The sequence below is a fragment of the Ictidomys tridecemlineatus genome, chromosome 8 (genome assembly GCF_052094955.1).
Source record: "Ictidomys tridecemlineatus isolate mIctTri1 chromosome 8, mIctTri1.hap1, whole genome shotgun sequence".
NCBI classification, from domain to species: domain Eukaryota; kingdom Metazoa; phylum Chordata; class Mammalia; order Rodentia; family Sciuridae; genus Ictidomys; species Ictidomys tridecemlineatus.
The window spans coordinates 54,912,931-54,940,204 of NC_135484.1; the positions used below are offsets into that span (position 1 = coordinate 54,912,931).

Here is a 27,274-nt window from a genome sequence, read left to right on the forward strand (position 1 = left end):
TTGTAGTTAGACACAATACCTTTATTTTATTTAATTTTATGTGGTTCTAGGGATCAAACCCAGCACTTTGCACTTGCTAGGTGAGCGCTCTACCGCTGAGCCACAGCCCCGGCCCCTTACCTTTTAAAAAAGGATCCTAGCCCAGCATTGTAGCCCACACCTGTAATCCCAATGACTCAGGAGGCTTTAACAAGAGGATCACAAAATTCAAGGCCAGCCTCAGAAATTTAGCAAGACCCTCAGCAACTTTGCAAGATCCTGTCTCAAAATAAAAGTAAAAAAGGGCTGGGGAATGTAGTTCTAATTAGCACCAGAGCAGTCAATAATCTGGCCAAAAAAAAATTTCAAAAGCTAGATGTCAGAAACCAGTCCATAATGTTTTTGGTTTTGTTTTATAATCTATGGTTTCAGGCCAATTTGCTTCAGAAGCCTCTCCCTAAATCCATAAGGCTCCTTCTAGACTTCATCCTTGTTTAGGCCAGGCGAAAAGATCTTGGTGTTGGTTCTGCCACCTGGATGGTTTCCCTGTGTTTCTCTGCATGTTAACTCTCCCATCTATTCTTACATCTCAACTGAAAACAGATTTCCACTCCTGCCAAAACCTCTTAATTTTTCTTTCTTTCTTTTTTATATGAGCATTATTGTGCACTGGTTATTCTATTTTCAACTTGCCAGAAAAGCGTTTATGCTTTTAAACAATTTTAGAACAACTTCAAATTGGACAACTTGCATAAAACCTAATAATCTCTAAGCATATTCTTTGTACTGGAAATCTTTTGAAAGCAACATTCTGTATTAGGTAACTGGGAACGTCATGGCAATTCATAATTCTTTGAAATACATTTTGCAGGAACCGTTGAAGGAATGGTTTTACTCTAGTACTGTTCACATGATATAATTAATATACTTTCAATAAAGGAAGTTTAGGCAAAAAAAAAAAAAAGTGGAGGGGGAGTAAAGATGGCAAAGTGAAAAAATCAGTGCTGGTTAAAAAAAAAAAAAAAGAGTAGAACCCATGATCCTATCTTCTCTTTTTCCCACTCAATAAATCAATATATTTTAGAAAGGGTCCTTTGCAGGCTGGGGTTTTGGCTCAGCAGTAGAGTGCTCACCTAGCACACCTGAGGCCCTGGGTTCGATCCTCAGCACCACATAAAAATAAATAAATAAAATAAAGGTATTGTGTCCAACTAAAAAATAAATATTAAAAAAAGAAAGGGTACTTTGATAATATTCTATCTTACATGCAGAATTTATGTTATATTTATTTTATAGGAATATTTAGAAAATGACAGACTCTGCCAGTTAGCACCAAGGAAGATCCTCAGATCTCGGTAACTTAATATGACATGAATATTGTTTAAGATGCATATTTTGCCTGTAATTCTAACTACTTAGGTACCCAAGACAAGAAAATTGCAAATTTAAGCCAGCCTTGGCAACTTAAAAAGACTCTATGTCAAAATTAAAAAAACAAAAAACCTTTAAAAGGGCTGGAGCTGTAGAACAGAATGTTTACAAGGACAAGTAGAAATGTTTAAAAAGGGCTAGCTCAATGGTAGAGCACTTGCCTAGTGAAGCCCTGGGTTCAAACCCCAGTAGCATGTACACATGCATACACACAAGCACACAATGCAGATTCTAACCTAAATAAATTGATGAACAAAATGGATAGCCTTCTGAATACTTACTTTTAAAAAAAGTGAATACTTTTCTACCAATAAATGTTAAACACAGTCTATCTAAGTGACATTATGTGTAGTAGTAACCCTGGCTTACTCTCAGTGAACATGTTAACTAATAAATTAGAAAACAATACTAACTAATAAATATAGAAAAATTATAGCAATATGCCCTAAAGAAAGCTATTTAAAACTTATAAATTGTTTATTTCTATAATTTCCCTTTCAATATTTTCAGACTTTGGTTGACCCCAGATAAATGAAACCATGGATAAGTGGAGACTATTGTACTCTTAAGACTTTTCATTTGGGGAGGCAAGCTAATTTTCTCCTAATAAAATTTCAGTCTTCCAACAATTATTGAAAGTATTTTAAGGGATTTTAAAACCTGTATGTTAAGGGAAAACTCAGAGGATCAAATAGAGAACAGCAACACTATTTAGAAGGCTGTAAAATGAATGCTAAAGAAGCTCTTAAATTCTTTTTTTCACTTGTTCTAATCAGTTATACATGACAGTAGAATGCATTTTGACATATCATACATAAATGGAGTATAATTTCTCATTCTTCTGGTTGTACATGAGTTTAAATTCTTTATTAGTGGTAGTGATTTCAAGAAGAGGCAGGTTCACACAGGAACCCACATCGTTTGCATGCTCCTACTTTACATTTTCTCACAACCTACCCTCAGTTTTTAGTTTCATTAAATCTCCTTTTTTTATTGTTTTTATAATCTTTTAATTCTTATAATTTAATCCTGTGTCTCAGAAATCAAGTAACTATACCACTGACTATGAACTCCACCTTTGCATTGCTCCTCAGCTCTGATTATTCTCCAGCTGCTCCTCTCCCCCAGATGTCTTCTCTGTTCTGTACCCCAGGAGGCTGACACTGATGGCTGGTTCCTGGCTGGTTCAGACATACCTGAAGGAGATGGGAGATAGAAAAAGAGGGAGCCGATCTTTGTCTTCTGTCCCTTTCCTGCTTCAGAGGTAAGTCTCAGCATAGCTGCATCCCTCCAGGATCATCAGGTGGCCCCTCCCTCCGGCTACCACTACAGCTCTCACCAGGCTGCTCCTTCATCCCTGCCATCCTTTGTTCCTCCATGAGCCTGATCTTGGCAGTCTGTTGATTCAGTCTTTATTTGAAACACCTGTTGTGAATTGTTTCCTTCCAGGATTCTGATACACCTCCAACTCAAAATGCACACTAGACTCAAATCTGAAATGTTTCTCTAGTGACCAATTATAAAATTTTTCTGAAGTTATTTCTATCTTAAGGTGTTATAAAGTGGGATGATGACACATTCTCTAATGATTTTGAGATGAGGATCCAATCATATTGCCATTTAGAATATGCAGATGATAAGTTTAAGGATGATGTTGGAAAACAGTAATAACCTATCACCTAACTCCACCAAGCATAAAAGATAGAACAGAAGAATGTTGGAGTTGAATCCAAAAGATTTGAGTACAAATTCTGGTTCTCTCATTTATTAGCTATGTGACCCTATGTAGGACATATTAACTCTCCAACCATTTCCTTATCTGTTAGGGGCAGGGCAGAGAACACCTCTGTAAGCCTAATCACAAGACCCACTCATTCACACTGAAGACTGCAACTTCATGTGGTTACGGATACGTGTTTATACTCAGACCTAGTACACTCACTTTGGCATACCCCTCCTAAAGATCTGAACAACACATTGTAAGATCAAGCAATTTTACATCTATATAAACTCTACACTCAAGAAATCAAGAATATGTTCAAGAACACATGGTACAATTTCAACTGTAGTCCATATATTAAGCCATTAAGGAATTCTGAATAAGTTCCAAAGTAACAAATGTACTCTCAACTACATATAATATAATCATAAATAAATGATGGAAGGATAGCTAAAAATAGAAAAAACTTACACTAAGATATCTCCCCTCCTATCACCTCCCCCAAGATTGCTAGAAAAGTCTCATACCCCTCTCTTAAAAGGGCCCTCCTATCATCAACAATTCTGTTTCCCTGGTTAGCTCACTACCTTGTCTGTAGAATCTTTTCAGCTCACTTCACACTAACATACACTTTCAGAAAATGTCTCCTATTTCTTTATAAAGAGAAAACAGAAGGCATTGGGTTGGAATTCCTTCACCTTTCTCTACAAAATTGCAACCCTACCCATTACCACACCCATCCTTTCCTTCCTCCCACCTATGACAAAGGAAGAAATTCCTCTTCTATCTAACCTTATGTCAGTGTCTGGATTTCATAAATGAGTCATGGTCCATCAAACTACATTTTTCTTTCCTTGTAATCTTCACTGTCTTAGTGTTTATTTGTACAATATTGATGTATAATGTCTTATAAGAAAGATGTAAACCCAGAAACAATAAGGGAAAAGATAGATTTTAAGAAGTGAAATTTGGTGCTGGGGTTGTGGCTCAAGTGGTAGCGTGCTGGCCTGGCATGCGCGAGGCACCACATAAAAATAAAATAAAGATATTATGTCTACCAAAAAAAAAATTTAAATAAATAAATAATATTTTTTAAAAAGTTAAATTAAAACTTTCTATTTTAAAAAACACTAGCCAAAGTAAAAAGGCAAAGAATAAATGGTGAAAAAATTGCAACACTATAGATGAGAGTTAATTTTTTAATAAACAAAGAGCTTTTATAAATCAATAAGAAAAACAAATGCAAATGGCTTAAACACTTGAAAGACTACTTAACTACATCCACAATAAAAAAAGTGTGATTTTAAAATAAAACTAAAATATTGTCATCACAAAAGCCTAAAAGTCTGAGAGGACATAAAATTATCAAAGATGTAGGGAAATGGGCAAACACACAAACTGGCAAGAATAGGAATTGTTGCAATATCTTTGAAGGCAATCTGTAATTGTCAATCAAAATGTAAAGCACATATACTTTTAACTGCACAACTTTATTTCTAGAAATTTATCCTTAGAATAGCCCATATGTGTTCACTAAGATACGTGTATAATCCATTAACAGAAGATGTTGAATATTCACATGAAGAATACTAGGTCACTATTAAAAGCTATTGAATTACATGGGCTGGGCTGGACTCAGTGGTAGCACACTGGCCCAGCAATGTGTGAGGCACTGGGTTCGATTCTCAGCGCTGCATATAAAGAAAGGAAGGTCTATCAACAACTAAAAAATATTTTTAAAAAAAGCTATCGAATTACAGAAAAAGTCAAAATGCAAGTTTAAAAACTGTTGAATTATGGACCATTCATATGAAAAAAATTAAGAACAAAAAAGTATCTCTTATAAGAACTACAAAACCCAATATGGAATATTCTCCTAGATAAAGTGTTAAAAGTTTTGTTGATGCTGTTGTTGCTGTTGTCGTTTATAAAGTACAAAAAACTGGATATGCCATGGTTCCATTATATAAGAAAGAAACAAGGGTATGTGGGCATACACAAACATACATGAACATGCAAATGCTTAGAAATTTCTGGAGGGATCAAGAAATGGTTGAATGATGCTGGGCACAGTGGCGCACACCTATAATCCCAGCGGCTCAGGAGGCTGAAGCAGGAGGATTGGGAATTCAAAGTCAACCTCAGCAAAAACGAGGCACTAAGCAATTCAGTGAGACTCTTGTCACTAAATAAAATACAAAATAAGGCTGGGAAGTGGCTCAGTGGTCAAGTGTCCCTGAGTTCAATCCCCAGTACCAAAAACAAGAAAGAGAAATGGTTGAATAAACAGTTGGAAAGGAAACAGAGATGATAAGGAATATAATTTTGGGGTTTTTTTAAATTTTTAGTTAGAGATAGACATAATACCTTTATTTTATTTATTTTATGTGGTGCTGAGGATCGAACCCAGTGCCTCACATGAGCTAGGCAAGTGCTCTACCACTGAGCCACGATCCCAGCCCCAAGAGCAATGTAATTTTAAATGTATATTCTTTCATACTGTTTTAATTTGTTGCCTCTACCAAGGGACCCATTGGCCATAAGGATAAGGGAATAAAAAGTTTCAAAGAGGACAGGACTAGAGAGGAGACATCAGCTAACTAGAGATCTTTTTTTTTATTATTGGTTGTTCAAAACATTACAAAGCTCTTGACATATCATATTTCATACATTTGATTCAAGTGGGTTATGAACTCCCATTTTTACCCCGTATACAGATTGCAGAATCACATTGGTTACACATCCATGTTTTTACATATTGCCATACTAGTGACTGTTGTATTCTGCTATCTTTCCTATCCTCTACTATCCCCTCTCCCCTCCCCTCCCATCTTTTCTCTCTACCCCATCTACTGTAATTCATTTCTCTCCCTTGATTTTTTTCCCTTTCCCCTCACATCCTCTTATATGTAATTTTGTATAACAATGAGGGTCTCCTTCCATTTCCATGCAATTTCCCTTCTCTCTCCCTTTCCCTCCCACCTCTCATCCCTATTTAATGTTAATCTTTTTCTCATGTTCTTTCTCCCTGCTCTGTTTTTAGTTGCTCTCCTTATATCAAAGAAGATATTTGGCATTTGTTTTTTAGGGATTGGCTAGCTTCACTTAGCATAATCTGCTCTAATGCCATCCATTTCCCTGCAAATTCCACGATTCTGTCATTTTTTAGTGCTGAGTAATACTCCATTGTGTATAAATGCCTCATTTTTTAATCCATTCATCTATTGAAGGGCATCTAAGTTGGTTCCACAGTCTAGCTATTGTGAATTGTGCTGCTATGAACACTGATGTAGCAGTATCCCTCTAGTACGCTCTTTTAAGGTCTTCAGGGAATAGTCTGAGAAGGGCAATAGCTGGGTCAAATGATGGTTCCATTCCCAGCTTTCCAAGGAATCTCCATACTGCTTTCCAAATTGGCCACACCAATTTGCAGTCCCACCAGCAATGTACAAGTGTACCCTTTTCCCCACATCCTCGCCAGTACTTGTTGTTGTTTGACTTCATAATGGCTGCCAATCTTACTGGAGTGAGATGGTATCTTAGGATGGTTTTGATTTGCATTTCTCTGACTGCTAGAGATGGTGAGCATTTTTTCATATACTTGTTGATTGATTGTATATCCTCCTCTGAGAAGTGTCTGTTCAGGTCCTTGGCCCATTTGTTGATTGGGTTATTTGTTTTCTTATTGCTTAATTTTTTGAGTTATTTGTATACTCTGGATATTAGGGCTCTATCTGAAGTGTGAGGAGTAAAGATTTGTTCCCAGGATGTAGACTCCCTATTTACCTCTCTTATTGTTTCTCTTGCTGAGAAAAAACTTTTTCTAACTAGAGATCTTAACAAACTTGGAAGACAGAACATTTACAAAGTGTGTATGTGTATATATATATAATTTTTTCCTTTGTGTTAAAAAGGATGCTATGAACAAAATATGGAATAAAACTTTATAGGAAAAATTGTTAAAGGATGATTTAGAAAAGAGTGGAAGAGTGCCTCTACCAAGGGACCCATTGGCCATAAGGATAAGGGAATAAAAAGGTACAAAGAAGACAGGACTAGAGAGGAGACATCAGCTATCTAGAGATCTTAACAAACTTGGAAGACAGAACATTTACAAAGTAGAGTTAACTAAGAAGCAAGATGGAACTTTCACAGAGCAGCCAGCCAGGGAGAAAGAGGCCCTGAGGATGGACACTAGAAAGACTGAAGATCTTAGAAACAAGAGGTCCTGGCAGGGGGCGGGAGATGAGCAAACATTTTGATGTGAAATAGTCACATACGACCACTCCCATCCCCCTACATCTCTCTACAGCACCCCTACATGTAGCCTACATGTAGGCTTCCCTAGCCACTCCCCTCAGGCAAAATAACAGAAGCTTCTTCTCAGACCAGCACCAAGCATGTAGAGCTCCATTCTATCAGTGTGTCTTTGGGGCCTACTGAACAAAGCCAACAGAACACAGCCCTCAAAGATTCCAAATATCTTTACATTCTAAATGTCCTATTAAAGTTTGAATTCTAAACTATAATAGGGCCACTGCACCACAAGCTTAGAGTCTTAAATCACCTCAGCACCCACAGGACAACACATACAGTAGACACTGATGGCTGACAGAATCTGCCACTCCAAAATATGTCACTTTGGCATAAAGATTATTTTGAGTTAAAAGCATTTGGGAAAACAGTAGGTGGAAGAAAAGTACTCTAACCTTTTTCTTCTTTGTGAAAAATCAAGACATAAAACTGCTGTGTGAAACATGCCATCTATTCCAGGAGAAAAGAAACATTCTCATCACCAGAGATGGGAGTCGAGGCCAGAAGAAATCTACACAAATAGACTTTCAAAAATAATTCCTATTTTTCTTTACTATTCTTAAATATTCTAGTTATTTCCCATATATTTTAGTAACCAATTTAATTACTACTCAGTTCACCCTAGTATGTAAGCTCTTGGGAATTTATGCTTTGGGGATCTTCATTTTCCTGTGAAGGTTTTAATGCACATATGAAAATCTACATACTCTCTTCTCACTTTAATCTGTTTTATGTCAAAAATTTTAGGTGCAGCTAGAGAAGTAAAGTTTTGCCTCCCCTTCCAACACTCAAAAACAAGTGTTAAGCCAGGCATGGTGGCACATGGCTGTAATTCCAGCGACTCAGAAGACTTGCAGGAGGACTGCAAATTCAAGGCCAGCCTCAGCAACTTAGTCAGACTCTGTCTCAAAAATAAAAAGGGTTGGGAACATGGCTCAGTGATTTTTAGTACAAAAAAAAAATTAAAGTTATATCTTAATAAATTGAAGGTGATAGTCAGAAATAACTTTCTAGGAGAACTCAAAGGGCAATCATGAAATCTGTATACAGGCTATACATATAAACAAAGCAGAGTGCTATGCTACTGTCATAAAAATTCCCTCCCATACTGGGCATGGTGGCACATGCTGCTGGGGAGGCTGAAGCACGAGGATCACAAGTTCCAAGCCTAACTAATGCTTAATATATACTTCAATGAGCCATGTTACTGGCCTAAGATAAGTATGAGAATTTATCTATTCTCAAGAGAGAAAAGATTTTTGCTAATATCTATAAATATTCTAGTTATTCTAAGTCTTTATACTTAAGGCTCTTTTTGCTAAAAGAAATAAAGACTAAATCATGCCAGGCACAGTAGTGCACACCTCTAATCCCAGCAGCTTGAGACACTGAGGCAGAAGGATCACAAGTACAAAGCCAGCCTCAGCAAATTAGCAAGACCCTAAACAACTTAGTGAGACCCAGTCTCAAAAAGGATGAGGAATGTGACTCAGTGGGTACCCCTAGGTTTAATCCCAGTACCAAAAAAATAAATAAGTTATTCTTTTTTCCCATATCCATCTCTAGCTGGTAAGTATGGTTTGGCTGTCTCTTATAGAAGGAGCAAGACTGGTCATTAATTACTATTATTGGTTTCTTAAACTTCTTTAGAACCTCAAATAATTCTTAATATGTCAGGACTTAATACAAAGTAGTTAATAGCAAGGATATTCAAAATAACATAATATTCTAGAGATATTCACAAACTGGAATTTCTAGCGTAAAATTTAAAGAGGTACAGTATCTTTGAGCCAGAATCCAGGACATGTGAGTGCATTTGGGAGTGGGATCTAACACATTTTTTTGAGCTCTTACTACAAGCCAGACACACCAAACTATTCCTCTGAATCAAGAATTTTCCAGCTTGTTACAAAAGAATTTTGCTATGAGTGCTAACTGTAAAAGAGGCTTATGTGTTCAAATTGGAAGAACACTGAATGAATCACCAAATCAAAATTTAAAAGGTTCTTTATTACTGGGTATAGTGGTATAAGCCTGTAATCCCACAGACTTGGGGAAGCTGAGATAGGAGAATCTCAAGTTTGAGGCCAGCCTCAGAAACTTAGCAAGACCCTAACAACTTATTGAGAACCTGTCTCAAAATAAAAATAAAAAGGGCTGGAAATGTAGCTCAATAAAAAAGCATATCTAAATTCAATCCCCAGTACCATCCCATTCTCTCAAAAAAAAAAAAAAGTTTATTGAAGGATTTTGCAGAGTCTTAATATACTAATGGTATTATAGTTCTCTGAAGAAAAGAGTTGTTTGTACCTAATTGCTTTGTGTGTGTGTGTTTGTGTGTGTGTGTGTGTGTGCGTGTGTGTATGTTTTGGTACCAGGGATTTAACTCAGGGGCACTTTACCACTGAGCTATGTCCCCCAGTCCTTTTTATCTTTTATTTTGAGACAGGATCTCACTGAATTGCCTAGGCTGCCCTTGAACTTGCAATCCTCCTGCATTGGCCTTCAAATCGATGGGATTAGAAGTGTGCATCACCATGCCCAGCTGCACCTAATTATTTAACAAACAAAACCATTAGGCATTTCTTTTAGTCTAGGGGAATCATAACACTAAAAGTGCAGTGAGCCAAGAAAGTTGCAAACCTCCACCAGAGAGGACTGGAGATGGGCCTAGAGAAACCAAAAGGGGAAGCAACTGACTTTGCAAGAGGGAACTGAGAAAAAAATTACAGAAGGGAGATAGACAGTGAACTTGCAGGTTGAGCAGATATATGTATGATAGAATAAGTCATACTCTGGGGGGAAAAGCAAAGACATTCTAATCGGAAAAATAAGCTAAGAATGTTGCTCCTAGCATGGGCAAAATGGCTATATAAGGCTCAAAAGATAGACTTAAGTCACATATCCAAGGACATTTTTGCCTGGCATTAGTAACATGAATGAATAGATGAATGAATTTTGCATTAGGCTAAGGACTATAATCTCTTTTAACAAGTGTGTATATGTCAATATGCATTATATAGAGTAATGGGTATACATTGCTCAACAAATACTTCCTGTTTTCAAGGAGCTTACAGAAGACTAATGATGTGAGACAGAATAAATTACGTATATACTTATAATTATATATCATTTTAAATAAATTGGAAATTAGGGTACATTATTACCACAATCCATGAAAGTAAAATGATGAAAATAGTATGAAAAATATATAGCTGGGCCAGTAGCACACACCTGTAATCTGAGCTACTCAGGCAATTTAGTGAGACACTATCTCAAAAAGAAAAATTTTTTTAAATACTGGGGGGTATAGCACAATAGTATAGTGCTTACCTAGTTTGTGTGAGATCCTGGATTCAATCCCCAGTGCCACAAAAAGAAAGAAAGAAAAGAAAAAGAAAAAAAATCTAGATGTAGTTTAGCACTGTTATTTAATGGGGTTGTTAAAGCCTTTGATTGGTTTTGAAATTCCCATCTCATTACAACCAAAAGACAATATCTAATCAAAAAGTATCCTGAATTTTAGCAGACTTTTTGTAATAACCTATCTCAAAAGAGGATGACAGGAAAAACAAGTGTCAAAATAAAGTCATTAAATTTTTTAAAACAATATGACTATACTGGCTAATGTCCAATAAGGAAATATACTAATGTCATGAGCGTTTGGGATCTCACTGTTAAACGTTTGGTGATTTGGGAAATAAACAACTCAAGACTGCTCTACAAACCACTAAATTTAGTAAAAATTTATTGTCTAAGTCCGTTTTCTATTGTGTAACAGAACACGTGAGACAGGATAACCTATTTTTTAAAAGGGAATTATTTTGGCTCATGATTACAGAAATCAGAGAGCATGGTGTTGGTATCTGATGAAGGCATCATGGTGGAAGAGCAAGTGAAACATGAGGAAGAGAGAGCAAATGGGCAAGAGAAGCAGCAAAAGAAACCCAAGAAAACTGAACTCACTTTATAACATACTCTCTCTCTCTCTCTCTCTCTGGCAGTAACTAATCCAGAGAGCAAGAATTCACTCTCTCAAGACCACCTCAATCTATTCATAGACTCTATCCTGTAACCCAAACACATTACACTAGGCCTCGCTTCCCAATACGACTACTACATTGAGGAGTAATATCCAACCCTAATTTTGTTTTGTTTTGGTTTTTTTGTTTTGTTAAGCAAGCAAGTAGAAATTTTATTTAAAAGGAAACTGAGATTAAAAACTCAGAACTCCCAGTGCAGCAAACCGAGAGGGACAAGAGTGTCCAAGACAAATTTTAGTGGGGACAAATTATAGCCAAACTATAGCATTTATGTTTTGAATCTTATATATATAAAAGCCAATTCCTCATTCAAAGAATCTTTGGGACAAAAGGGTTTATATTTTTAAAGTAATATCCAATCACTATTCTATCAAAATTTTATGAGGCAAAATCTAATGCAAAGTGGATCCTGGTACATACACACACACACACACACACACACACACGCAATTTTTGAGACAATTGGGCTGGGATGTAGCTCAGTGGCAAAGCATCTGCCTTGTATTTGCAAAGCCCTGGGTTCGACTCCCAGTTCCAAAAATGACAAAAAAAAGAACCCCACAAAAAAAAAAGATTAAAAAGAAACTTTTTTTGAGACAATTGGAGAAAACTGAAAGTGAGTTTAATGTTAGGACTGTCAGATTAAAATATAGAATGCCCAGAAAATACAAATTTCAGATTAACATCAAATAATTTTTTGTAATATATATATATCTCAAAATATTGCATGATACATGCATATACTAAACAACTGTTATTTATTTAAAATTCATATTGATTAGGGCATCTTGTATATTTATTTGCTAAATGTAGCAATCCTATTTTAGATAATATTATGAAATGAGTGTTAAATTTCTTAAATGTGATGATGTTAAGATAGTTATGGAGGAAAATGACCTTGTTAGAAGATGCAGAGGATGTTTTTAGGGGTTAAGTGTTATAATATTGCAACTTGTAAATGTTTAAAAATATATATATTTAGAAAGGAGATAAAACAAATGTGGCAAAATGTCACTCACCAGTGGACCTAGGTATATTGTGGATAGTTTACAAAATAAAAAGTTAGGAGAAAAATTGGAAAAGTGACTATTTATTATATTACTTTTGAACTAAATCTGAAACTATTCAAAAATATCTAAATATTTAGATTCTAGGTATTTGCTTTCAAAACTATTATCAAAACTATTATTTTAACTGCTGATACTAAAAGTCATTATTCCAAGTATCTCCCTTTTATGATTTAAACTTTGTCATTCTCTCTAGTTTTAAAATTCCAACATTAGCCAGGTTGGGGGCGGGGGGGGGGGGGGGAGGGAGGGGGGGGAGACACACGCCTATAATCCCAGTGCCTTGGGAGGCTGAAGAAGGAGGGTTGTGAGTTAAAAGCCAGCCTCACAAACTTAACAAGGCCCTAAACAACTCATTAAGACCCTGTCTCTAAATAAAATATAAAAAAGGCTGCGGATATGCCTCAGTGATTAAGTGCCTCTGGGTTCAATTCCTGGTACCAAAAAAAAAAAAAAAAAAAAAATCCAACATTAAAAAATTATCCAAGATGATTCTCATCAAAGTTATAAATAAAATAGCATGTTCTCTGCCTTTCTGGATTACTCTCCACCTGCTATTCCACATAATTTCCATTAGGACAATTCAATAATAAGGGTGGAACTGTTAAGATAAAAAGTGTTGTTTTCAATTTGTTTAAAATGCAAGAATACTACTTTTCCTGTTTCTCTCCACTCACCCCCCCATTGCATTATTATCTCCCAAAATGATAGAATCAGAGACAATGATTCCAGCTGGAATGCTGAGCATAATTATATCTTTTTAAAACTGGCATTATATCATCCACAACATGGACTACTTTTTGATAAAAGTAGATCACTTCAGGTTTCTAAGATCTTTAAAAACTAAGAAACTGAACTATATGTTAGTATCCATAAATTCTCTTTAAATGAAGAATCCTTAAATGCCTTTAGCTGATTTTCAAAAGAACCCCTCCTAACCTAAAGTACATCAATTTATTCAGATTACAAGTATAATTAAGCCTATTTAAGTATCTGAATCAAGGGGGCTTTAAAACTCTACAACAACTAACACAAGAAATGGCTGAAGCTCTGATTATCTCTGAATCTGAAGATGCAAATGACTTTTTAATTCCTCACGCATTCAAGCAGCAAACATTTGTAAGTACCATAGGTGCCAGTGGGAGACAAACGACAAGAGGCAATTTCTCTAGCAAATCCTCCCATGTTGTGTTACTCCTGATATTCTGATTCTGTCCTAGCTTAAGTGAAGTTATGCTGGGTCAGGTCTACCCTAGTCCACTTCTAGGTATATTGTGGATAGTTTACAAAATAAAAAGTTGGAAGAAAAACTGGAATGTCCAGTACACAATGGGATGTCCAGTACACAAGCGTGATCCTCAAAAAAATGATCAGGAACCCAACAAAACAAAGACATTGAAAATATCCCTCATTCTGAATTATGTTGAGGTTCTGAATTGGAAACACTAAACTGGTGTTCCAGGCATCTTCTGGATTAGCTAAAAACTGTTGCTGAGGAGGGAATGAGACTACAGACACATTCACTGAGAGACATATGGATACAAAACTCACAGAGACACCTACACTCTCACATAGACACATGGATAGGCCCACAGTCACTACACCTGCCTTCAGTCAGTAGAGAATTATTTTGTGACTCTTCCATTCATTCTACAAGTATGGATTAAATACTGAGCACCTACTTTATTCCAGGGAGTAAGCAGAGTTCCACAGGAGCAATATGCAACAGAAGGAAGCGTTTCCAGGAGTGTATGGTCATCAAGTGGACAAAACAAGATGGACCATGACATAAGGATGTGGGAGAGAGCTTTAGCAAAGACCCAAAAGCAAACCAGATCCCAGTCTTTTCAAGAATCTTTAGTGGTTCTTCCTAGCTCATGTCTTGTTTTTGTTTTTTCACATATTTAAAATCAGTGCTTTATAGTTGTACATAATGATGAGATTTGTTGCTACATATCCATACATACCTAGCTGGTGCTTTTATGGAAACAGAGAACAGTGACAGATGAGGATGGCAAGAGGGACTGGACCAGGCTTTTGAGGACCTTGTAGAACATGCTAATGAGGTTATATTTTATTCTGAGGCAGAATGGTGTGATCAGAAGGGTATGGACAAGGCATTGAATGGGAGGAAACTACAGGACAAGAAACCACCATTCATATCTGCTCCACTGACACCAACCCAGTGTTTAGCTACTAGATCCAGAGAGAAACACTGTAGGGGTTTTTGTGGGTAAGTGGGGTAAAGGCAAGTGAGGACATCCTGTAGTGGTTCACTACTGTCTAAGGGATACACTCAGGTTTCTACTGGAGAAGCTATAGATGGTTGTGGCATTATGGCCTGAAACATGCATTCGAGTCCTTATATCCACACATGCTATAGGAGATGAACAGGTGTAGATTGCTCAGTTTTATAGCTCTCTTTATTAGAGTAGAGGTTCCCACTCAATTAAAAATCCAATTGTAGGATGGGTGTGGTGGCACATGACTGTATTCACAGCAACTCAGGAGACTAAGGCACTAGGTCCACAATTCGAGGGCAATCTGAGCAACTTAACAAAATCTTGTCTCAAAATAAAAATAAAAGGGCTAGGGATATAGCTGAGTGATAGAGTGCCTTTAGGTTCAAGTCTCAGTACCAGGAAAAAAAATTATATAAAGCAAAATCAGTTTATTATTTAACATAAGAAACTCACTGAAGGAAAATATCTAATTCTTGAAAAGCTTAATATTATTAAAAGAGAATATGATTTCCTAGAGAAATCCTCAAAGATGCCAACTTCATAAAGAATCATCAGGATAAGTGTGAAGGCAACTGGAAAAGAGGTCAATGAGTACAACTCTGAGTTTCAGGCTGAAATAAATCTTATGGGAAAAAAAGAAAGAAATCACTGAAAAAGGGAAAACTAAGCTGAGCATGATGGCACATGACTGAAATCCCAGCAATTTAGGAGGCTGAGGCAGAGGATTGCAAGTTCAAAGCCTCAGCAACTTAGTGAGGCCCTAGGCACCTTAGAGAGACCCTATCTCACACTAAAAAATAAAAAGGGCTGTTGATATAGCTCAGTTGTTAAGTGCCCTTGGATCCAATCCCAGGTACCACAAAAAAAAGGAAATTTTATTTAAATACTAATTTATTGAGTACATTATTTACATTTTATATTCTCCACATAGTATTACTTTTAGTTTAATAGTCTTTTATTACAAAAACAATACTGAAATTATTTATATAATGCTGGGTTGTAGATAGCAACTCACAGTTAACTGTTTTTTATTTAAATATTTTATCTCAATCTATGGTCTGCCATATTTTTTCTGAGGTACCTTGTGTTGACTAGAAATTTAAAATTTTTAAAATATTTTTAGTTGTAGATGAACACAATATCTTTATTTTATTTATCTTTTATATGGTGCTGAGATTCAAACCCAGTGTCTCACACATGCTAGGCAAGCTCTCTACTACTAAGCCACAGCCCCAGCCCAGAAGTTTTAAATTTTAATATAGTCAAAAGTATCAGTTATTACCTTTATAATTTAGACTTTTGTATCTTATAAGAAATTCTTCTTTTTCCCAAGTTGATAAAGCTATTCTTCTATATTTTCTTCAAGAATTTATTGTTTCACTTTAAGAAATTAATTCCATGTAATTTATATTTATGTTTAAAGAAGGGAGTACCTGATTTTATTTTACTCTTCAGATAGATGATCAGTGATCCATCCCATCCTCATTTATTAAGTAAACCATCCTTTTCCCACTGATATTCAATATCAACTTGATTATATGCAAAGTTACCATGTATGTTCTAGACTTTCTATTTTATCTCTATATGTGTTTCTCTATATAACAGAACAGTGAATAGTTCTGTTGATTAAAGGCAGGGATACAGGCAGGAAAGGGATATTAAACTGAAAGCTAGACTAGGTACAATTCAAGTAGAACCAAAAATACAATTAATAGTCTCATACCAACCCTCAAATCTAGTCACGTAGCAATCATCTAGAAAAAGGGTCAGCAAATTATGGCCTGTAGGCCAAATCCAGCCTGACACTTGTTTTTATAAACAAAGTTTTACTGGCCCATATTTATTATTTATTATTACTGCCTATGGCTTCTTTGACAACAGTGATAGAACTGAATAGTTGTAACAGAGATCACATGGTTCACAAGTCTGAAAACACTGACTACTTGTCCTTTATAGATAAAGGAGACCTGACTATAACCTCAGCATAGAATCCACAGCACTGATGCCTCTTTATGATCATTCTGCTGCCTTAACCAGCATAGTAAGCTTTGACTATTAAGGACAGATAGAAATTTCAACCCTAAACATTACTAATAGTTTTTTAAATTCATTTAAAAGAACTTATTAAAGTAGGGGGCAGTGGTGCACAACTTGAATCACAACAGCTCAGTAGGATGAGGCAGAAGGATCACAAGTTCGAGACCAGCCACAGCAACTAAGCAAGACTCTGTCTCAAAATAAAAAGGGCTGGGGGAGAGACCTAAGATGGCAGAATAGAGAAGGTCACATTCCTGGCTGCTCTGTGGTGTGAAACAAGAAAGCAGACAGGCAGCTTCTCTGCAAGTAAGGTACTGAAAACCTCAGGGACACTATAAGTCCACAGGGTAGAAGCTCTATTGCCTCAGATCCATACTGTTAGATGGGTAGACAGATAGGTAGACACATAAATGACATGAAAAATCAAGGAAACAAATCCCCCCAAGCAAACCAAGATACTCCAGTAACAGAATACATCAACACCACAGTGGAAGAAATGTCAGAGAAGGAGTTTAGAAGTTAAACTGATCTGCTAAGTAAAGGATGATGTAAGAGAGCAAATACAGATAGCAAAAGATCACTTCAATAAAGAGAAATTATGAAAACAAACAAACAGAAATCCTTGAAATGAAAGGGGAAAAATTAAAAAGTCAATAGAAAGCATCACAAACAGACTAGACCACTTGAAAGAACCTCAGACAATGAAGACAAAATATATAATCTTGAAAACAGAGTTGATCACGAAGAGAAGATGTTAAGAACTATAAACAGCACTTCCAAGAATTATAAAATAACCTGAAAAGATAAAATTTAAGATTCACTGGGATAGATGAAGGCACAGAGAAACAAATCAATGAATGCACAATCTTTTCAATGAAATAATATCATAAATTTCCCAAATCTAATGAATGAAATGGAAAATCAAATAAAAAAGGCTTACAGGATCCCATATGTGCAAGACAGACCCACATCAAGGCACATAATAATGAAAATGCCTAGCATATAGAATAAGGACAGAATTTTAAAGACTGCAATAAAAAAAATCAGACTACATAAAAGGGGAAACAAATATGGATCTCAACTTATTTCTCAACTCAGACCCACAAATCTAGAAGATACTGGCATAACAAATACCAAGCTCTAAAAGAAAATGGATATCAACCAAGAATTCTGTATCCAGCAAAATTAAGCTTCAGATTTGAAGATGAAATAAAAACCTTCCATGATAAAGAAAACAAGAATTTGTAACCAGAAAGCCTGTACTTCAGAATATTCTCAATAAAATATCCCATGAAGATGAATTGAAAAAAAAAAACTAAAAACCAGTGAAGGAAAGAACTATACTACATGAATAGTCAATCAAAGGAGAAATTAATTCACATTAAAAACTATAAATAAAACCAAATGACTAGGAACACTAATCATATCTCAATAATAACACTGAACATTAATGGCCTAAACTCACCAATCAAAAGACAAAGACTGGAAGATTGGATTAAAAACAAGACCCAGCAATATGCTGGATCCAAGAGAATGACCTCATAGGCAAAGAAATCCCCAGACTGAAGGTGTGAAAGGATGGGAAAAAACATATCACTCACATGGGTCACATAAACAAGCAAGGGTTTCTATCTTCAAATCAGATAAAGTGGACTTCATGCTAAAGTTAATCAGAACAGACAAAGAAGGACATTTGAATACTGCTTAAGGGAATTATACATCAACAAGACATAACAATCATAAATATTTATGTCCCAAACAATGGAGCATCTATGTACATCAAACAAACCCTTCTCAACTTCAAGAATCGAACAGATCACAACACAATAATATTGAGTGACTTTAACACACCTCTTTCACTACTGGATAGATCTTCCAAACAAAACTAAACAAACTTTAGAACTGTAAACTAAATAATAAAATCAATAATTTAGACTTAACAGACATATATAGAAAACTCCATCCATCAATGAGCGAATACACTTTCTCCACAGCAGCACATGGATTCTTCTGTAAAATAGAACATGTCTTATGCCATAAAGCAACTCTCAGCAATTACAAAAGAGAGAGAGAGAGAGAGATAATACCCTTCATCAGATATCAGATCATAATGGAATGAAATTAGAAATCAATGATAAAAAATAGAAGGTACTCTAACACCTGGAGACTAAATAATAAGCTATTGAATGATGAATGGATAACAGAAGAAATCAGGGATGAAATAAAAAAAGTACTTAGAGGTAAATGAGAATAGAAATACAACATATCAAAATCTCTGTGACATGAAGAAGGCAATGCTAAGAGGAAAGTTCATTGCATTGAGCTCATTCATTAAAAGAATAGAAAGTCAACAAATAAAAGACCCAACATTATATCTCAAAGGCCTAGAAAAGAAGAACAAATCTCTGCTAATGAAGAGAAAAGGAAAAAAACTCATGATGAAAAAGGAAATATCATGACAGACACTACTGAAATACAGAAGATAATTAGAAACAATTTTGAAAATCTATACTTCAATAAAATAGAAAATCTTGAAGACATTGACAAATTTCTAGAGACATACAACCTACACTGAACCAGGAGGACATATACAATTTGAACAGATCAAGCTCAACCAATGAAATAGAAAATGCCACCAATAGTCTACAAACTAAGGGTTGGGGATATAGCTCAGTTGGTAGAGTGCTTTGCCGCATGCACAAATCCCTGGGTTCAATCCACAGCAACACCAAAAAAAAAAGCCTATCAACTAAGAAAAGCCCAGGACCAGATGGATTCTCAGCTGAGTTCTACAAGACCTACAAGAAGAATAAACTCTGATACTTCTCAAATTATGCCATGAAATAGAAAACGAGAGAACTCATTCTATGAAGCTAGTATCAATCTGATACCAAAATCAAACACGAAGGAAAGAAAATTTCAGATCAATATCCCTGATGAACATAGATGCAAAAATTCTCAATAAAATTCTGGCAAATTGCATACAAAAACATATTATTAAAAACAGTACACATGATCAAGTGGGTTCATCCCAGGGATGCAAAATTGGTTCAATACATGGGAATCAATAAAACTAATTCATCACATCAATAAATTTAAAGACAAGAATCATATGAGAATCTCAATAGATGGACAAAAAGCATTTGACAAAATACAGCACGGATTCATGTTCAAAACACTAGAAAAACTAGGGATAGTAAGACCTCAACATTGTAAAAGCTATATATGCTAAACCCAAGGCCATCATTCTAAATGGAGAAAAATTGAAAGCATTACCTCTAAGAACTGGAATAAGACAGAGATGCCCTCTTTTACAACTTTTATTCAACATTGTCCTTGAAATTCTAGCTAGAACAATTAAAAGAAATAAATTAAAGGGATACAAATAGGAAAAGAAAAACTCAAACTATCACAATGACAGTGATTCCATATTTAGAAGATACAAAAAATTCCACCAGAAACATTCTAGAACTAATAAATAAATTCAGCAAAGTAGCAGAAACTCATAATTCAAATGCATTCCCATACATCAGTGATGAATCTACTGAAAGATAAATTAGGAAAACTACCCTATTCACTATAGCCTCAGAAAAGAAATAAAATATTTGGGAATCAATCTAACAAAAGAAGTGAAAGACTTTTGCAATGAAAACTATAGAACACTAAAGAAAGAAACTGAAGACCTTAGAAGATGGAAAGATTTCCCATGCTCTTGGATAGGCAGAATTAACATTGTCAAAATGGCCAAAAGAGTTATATAGATTTAATGCAATTTCTATTAAAATCTCAATGACATTCTTCATAGAAATAGAAAAAGTACTCATGAAACTCATTTAGAAAAGTAAGAGACCCAGAATAGCCAAAGCAATCCTTAGCAAGAAAAATGAAGCAAGAGGCACCACAATACCAGACCTTAAATTATACTACAGAGCCATGGCAACAAAAACAGCTTGGTATTGGCATCAAGACAGATATGTAGAACGATGGCACAGAATAAAGGCAGAGACAAACCCATATAAATAGAGTTATCTCATATTAGACAAATGCACCAAAAACATACATTGGAGAAAAGATAGCCTCTTCAACAAATGGTGCTGGGAAAACTGGAAATCATACACAGCAAAATGAAATTAAACCCCTATCTCTCACCCCGCCAAAAAATCAACTCAGAGTGAATCAAACTTAGGCATTAGAACAGAGACACTGTGCCTAACAAAAGAAAAAGTAGGACCAAATCTTTACCATGTCAGCTTTAGAACTAACTTCCTTAACAAGACTTCTAAAGCACAAGAAGTAAAATCAAGATTCAATACATGGGATAGAATTAAACTAAAAAGCTTCTTCACAGCAAAGGAAAAAATAATGTGAAGACAGAGCTTACAGAATTTAGCCCACACACCTCAGATAGAGAATTGATCTCCAGGATATATAAACAACTCAAAAAACTTGAATTAGTACTGCTCTGGTGGAGGCGCAGATGTCCAACCCTGCACTCCCTCTGGTTTGTCTGATGAGGGATCTGACGGACAATATGTCCTGGGCACTACCCTGATGGGGTTGCTGGGTTCCTCCAGTGCTCCGTATAATTGTGGTTTGGGGCCCCGGAGCATTGGGGCCTCCTGTCCATTTTTTGGCAACGGAGCCCGATGCTTTTCTCCACGATATTGTGGATAAACACCTGGTCCTTGTTCGTTTTTTGATAATGGAGTACCCTCTATGGTGGTTTGAGAATGGCATTCATTAGCCCAATGTCTCCCTCTACGGCATCGTGGGCAAATACCTGGTATTCTACTCCTTTGATACCTAGTTTTGTTAAACCCTCCTCCTATCGGGCAATTCCTTTTAAAATGTCCTGTTTGTTCACAATTGTAGCATGTTCTTGGCCTGGCATCTAAAGCCTATTTTATTGCAGCTGCCACGATTTTCCCTTGTTCATTAATGTCTCTGGCATCTAAAGCCTGTTTTACTGAAGCTGCCATGACTTGCTCTTGTTCATTAATGCCTCTACATAATTTAATATATGTGTTTAAATCTTCATGTTTCCATGGTCTAATGATATCTCTGCACCAATGATTCACTTGGTCATAAGCCAGTTGTTTTATTAATGGCATTGCTTGTTCTGTATTCCCAAAAACTCTGGTAGCTGTTTGGATAAGCCTATCTACAAATTCAGCATAGGATTCATTAGCTCCTTGTATTATCTTAGATAATTGACCTTGTAAACCTCCATGTCCTTGTAAAGTCTTCCATGCCCTAACCGCCTCTATAGCAATTTGTGTGTATACACCAGGATCATAGGCAATTTGTTGCTGTTGATCCTCATAAGGTCCCTTTCCTAACAACATATCTAGATTTCTCTGAGGATAACCAGCTGCTGCATTTCGCCTAGCCATCTCCTTGCAAAATTCCTCATTGGCAACCTTCCATAACAGGTATTGACCTCCAGTTAGCACAGCTTTACACATATTAGCCCAATCTGCTGGTGTCATTTTCAAGTTGTTAATGGATTCGACCAAGCTTACAGTGAAGGGTGCTTGAGGACCATAGGTTGTTACAGCCTCTTTTAGCTGCTTCACTGTTTTGAAATTTAAAGCATGGTGAATTCACTGCCCTCCTGCCTCAAATACAGGGCATGTTAATATTTGAGATCCTGTCTCAGGATCCCAACTATCAACTGTGGGGGTTGGGGGCCTCCCAGCATATGGAGGTGGCACTGTTGGTTGGACACTTACACCCTCTGGTGATAGAAAGGTGTTAGTAGCAGTCTCCTGTTGTAATTTTTCCCCTGCTGGCTTTTTCTGCTCTAAACTTTCTTCCTCTGTCTGACTAGTTCGAGAGACTTTCTCTTTTACTTGAATCTTTTCCTCTGTCTGACTAACTTGAGAGACCTTCTCTTTTACTTGAATCTTTTCCTCTGTCTGACTAACTTGAGAGACCCTCTCTTTTACTTGAATCAATATGTCTTCTCCTTCCTCTACCTTTGTCTGAACTGAAGGCTTTGGACTAAGCAAACAAGATACGAACGTCCACAATGGCAATGTGCCAACTGGCAGAGTCCCTGGGCTTTTCTTCTCTACTCTTTTTAAATCTTCACCATGATGGTCCCACTGTGATATATTTAACAACTCCTCCTTAAAAAACCATGGGCTACATTTTTATATTGTATCAACGTATGCCCTGACTGCTCTTGATTTTACTGGGATGCCTCCTTCCTCTAACAATTTACTTAACACTCTTTCGGTTTGTTTTTTACTAATTTCTGATCTCGTATTTCTACTATAATACAACCCAACAAGATGACGCCAAACAAAACCGAGACAGAATGAAATAAAAATGAAACAACAAAAAAATCATTATAGTCTTTCTATCCTCCTGAAATGTGCATCCGTCCTTTCTCCCTATCTGTTCCTCAGACTCAAATAGTTTTTCCTCAGATGTGAGCAGTTTTTCTTCCGTCTCACTCATCTCCAGGGACAGGCAACTTAAAACAAAAGTGAAGCAAAACAAAAGAAGAATCTTAAAATGGCTACCCATCCTCTCGCCCTGCCCTCAGGGGCGAGCAGTTTACCTTATCACTTACCCTCAGTCGATCTCCGTGCGGCCCACCAAATGCTGTAGTCTGGCTGGGCACAATCAGGAGCCACTTGTCAAAAGAAACTAAATTTATTTTCAGAACCACACATGCCAAACAAAACAGCTCCTCAGGAAAAACCCTCAGAGCCCAACTGCCACCACTGGCTTCCCACAAGCCTCTCCCCAAAACCACAAGCCTCCCCACCTCCCAAAATCCTCCTGCTCTTGAGGCCGATTGGCTGGGTCGCGTGGGCGGAGCCAAAAAAGTCCCCTAATGAGCAGCTCCGTGGCCTGAAAGGGCAGGGAAACAGCCCAATGAGCATCACTGCAGAGGAGCCAATCAGCTAGATGTTGCTGGGGCCGCTGTGAGCCAATCATCAGCTGGCAGTCTGAAAGTTTGCTGGGGCCCCTTCGGCTGTGGCTCTCAACAATAAACAACTCAAAAAACTTAACACCAGAGGCTGGAGGTGTAACTAAGTGGTAGAGCACTTTCCTAACACATGTGAGGCACTGGGTTCATTCCGCAGCACCACATTAAAATAAATAAATAATAAATAATAATAAAGGTATCGTGTCCATCTACAACTAAACTTAACACCAAAAAAACCCAAATAACCCAATCAATAAATGCGCAAAGGAACTGAACAGACATTTCATAGAAGAAATATAATCAATCAATAAACATAAGAAAAAATGTTCAACGTCTCTAGTAATTTGCGAAATGCAAATCAAAATTACACTGAGATTCCATCTCACTCCAGTTAGAGAGGCAATCATAGAGAAGACAAGCAACAATAAATGTTGGTGAGGATGTGGGGCCAAAGGTACAATCATACATTGCCGGTGGGACTGTGAATTGGTACAACCACTATGGAAATCAGTATGGAGATTCCTAAGAAAACTTGAAATGGAACCACTATTTGACTGAGCTATCCCACTCACTCCTTGGTTTATACCCAAAGGACTTAAAATCAGCATACAGCAGTAATGCTGCCACATCAATGTTTATAGCAGCTCAACTCACCCAATCTAGGTGCCCCTCCATATAAAGAAACTGTGGTATATATACACAATGGAATATTACTCAGCCTTAAAGAAGAATGAAATTATGGCATTTTGGTAAATGGATGGAACTGAAAAATATTATGCTTCGTGAAATAAGCCAATCCTAAAGAACCAAAGGCCAGATGTTTTCTCTGATACGCAGATGCTAATTCACAATAGTAGGGGGAGAATAGAGGGATTTTTTTAATAGACAAAGGGGATTGAAGGGAGGGGAGGTTGCATGGGTGTAGGAATGATAGTAGAATGAATTGGACATTATTACACTACGTCCATATACGATTATATGACGTGTAAATCTACATCATGTACAACCAGATGAATGAGAATTTATACTCCATTTATGTTTGATGTGTCAAAATGCATTCTATTGTCATGCATAACTAATTAGAATAAATAAAAATATACCTTTAAAAAAGGGCTGGTTATATAACTCAGGTGGAATGCTCCTGAGTTCAATTTCCACACACACACACACAAAAAGGAATGGAGGGAGGGAGGGAAGAAGGAAGGGAGGGAGGAAAAAAGAAAGGGAGGGCATATTATTAAAGATTCTCATCTATGTTGATGGCACAATTTCACCTTTTGGAACCATGACAAAACTTAAGATGTGATTGAATACAATGATTAATTATTCTAGAGTCTGAAACAGGTCCAGTGCACTCTGTTCTCAAATTTCAGAATTTAAATGGGTGGAATGTATTAGTTCTCAAAAAGCAATAAACAATCATGTATTGCTTGACAAAGGAGATTCAATTTAGGAAATGTATCATAGATGATTTCATTGCTGTGATTATCAGAGAGAATTCTTTTTTTTAAGAGAGAAAGAGAGAGAGAGGAGAGAGAGAAATTTTTTTAATATTTATTTTTCAGTTTTCAGCGGACACAACATCTTTTGTTTTTGTATGTGGTGCTGAGGATCGAATCCGGGCCGCACGCATGCCAGGCAAGCGCACTACTGCTTGAGCCACATCCCCAGCCCCAGAGAGAATTCTTACACAAACCCAAAAGATAAAGATCACTCACTCAACAAGCCTCTTGATGTGATCAAGAGACTCAATAAACATGAAATGTATGAAACTGTTGACACTGAAACATGGCATGCTGCTTTATTAGTAAACTATTTTTTTTAAGTAGGAGAGAACTCTAAACAATAAAAAGCAAAAATATAGAAAATCAGTAATAGTTCTTTCTCATGATCCAGCATTATGGGGATGTAGCAACTCTGGGTTCAATCATAATTGTACATGCTCTATTTTTATTTATTTAGTTTTCTTTTTGGTACTGGATATTGAATCCATGGAGAGGAGAGTTACCACTGAGCTACATCCCCAGCCCTTTTTATTATTTATTTAGAAGCAGGGCCTCACTAAGTTGTTTAGGGTCTGGCTAAATTTAGGGTCTGCTGAGGCTGGCTTTGAACTTGCAATTCTCCTGCCTCAGCCTCCCAAGCTACTGGTATTATAGGCGTGTGCCACCACGCCCGGGTGTGCTATACTTCTATACAATTAGCAGCATAGTGAGTTTGTTTACACCAACATTATCACAGTGCGCTACAGCATCACTCAAGTATTAGTTTATTACCTTTTGAGACCACTGTTGTACACACAGTTCATCTTTGACCAAAACATTGACATGTGATTTGTGACTGTAGTTTGACCCCCAATTTCACATTCTTACAAATATACTATGAGGTAAAAGAGATGAAAAGACCTGGCTGCTTGCATACCCCTGATTAATGGAAATAGAGATTTGCAGAGTAGCTCCATACTCCATTTAATTCCTCCCTCCCTGACTCTAGAAATGCTTGATTTGGCTGTGTAAAAGTAATTCTAATTATAGTGATTTACATGAACTACTTACCATTTATGCCTAATTACCTCACAGCACAATAACAATTATGCATACATTAAATGTGTCAGATTAACCTGGCTGTATGTTTTATTTGATAACAAAAGTGTCCATAAATGTTCGTTCTTCAGTTTGTTGCTCATATGGCATAGTCATCTGTTCATAACTTCTTCAAATGTTTACTAGAGAAAACATCGTTATGTAGATAGGTAAAGGCAGCCAAATATTTTGCAATGAACTTTTCTAATTAATTATAAATCAAGCATTTTGTGAAGGAGATATATTTTGTTTCAATAGCTTAAGCTTATAAAAAGTTTCTTAGGACTATCATGGGGAAAAAAATAAGTCCACCATAATGAATGTTTAAACATCTACATTAAAACAAAAATCAAAGTTCGTAAAATCATAAATCTTACCGGAATTAAGAATACTACAGATAAAGTTCTTCTATTACTAAAAAATCTAATAGCCACACCCCATTCTGGGCAACTCAGGAGGCTGAGATGGGAAGATAGACTTTTGGAGCAGCTTCAGCAACTTAGAAAGATCCTGCCTCAAAATAAAAAAATATAAAAAGGGCTGGGGATGTAGCACCTCTGGGTTCAATCACTACAAGGGGTAAAAGGAAAGGAATGAAGGAAGAGAGGGAGGGAGGAAGAAAACCTAATAGCCCAAATTTATCTTCTGTATAACTGGCAAATACTTATTTAATTTCAAAAGAAATGGTCTGTATCATCTTTACAATCATCAAAAATTAAAGTTTTATATATGTAGTTTTCTCAAATTATATTGGATATTTAGGTCTTTTTCAATGTTTTAAAGATTTGGGGGGGTTTCATAAACTATAGGACAAACACTATCACAAAGATGCTGCTATAACTGCTAAACATTTATTTATATATGCACTAGGATTTAATAAATGAGACTTTTCATTAATAAAACTTGAAACTCTAG

The 27,274-nt window shown here is 36.4% G+C and overlaps 1 protein-coding gene across 5 annotated transcripts in view; it reads right to left on the reverse strand.

The window, feature by feature from the left end:
- Positions 1-27,274, reverse strand: part of Afg1l (AFG1 like ATPase) — a 203,010-nt gene that overhangs the window by 137,159 nt on the left and 38,577 nt on the right. Inside the window, exon 2 of one of the 5 annotated variants that reach the window (XM_040283170.2) lies at positions 2,487-2,606. The exons of the other annotated variants lie outside the window; for them this stretch is intronic. The gene's annotated coding sequence lies outside the window, so the exon portion shown is untranslated. The remainder of the gene's footprint in view (positions 1-2,486; positions 2,607-27,274) is intronic. 5 annotated transcript variants of the gene reach the window in all.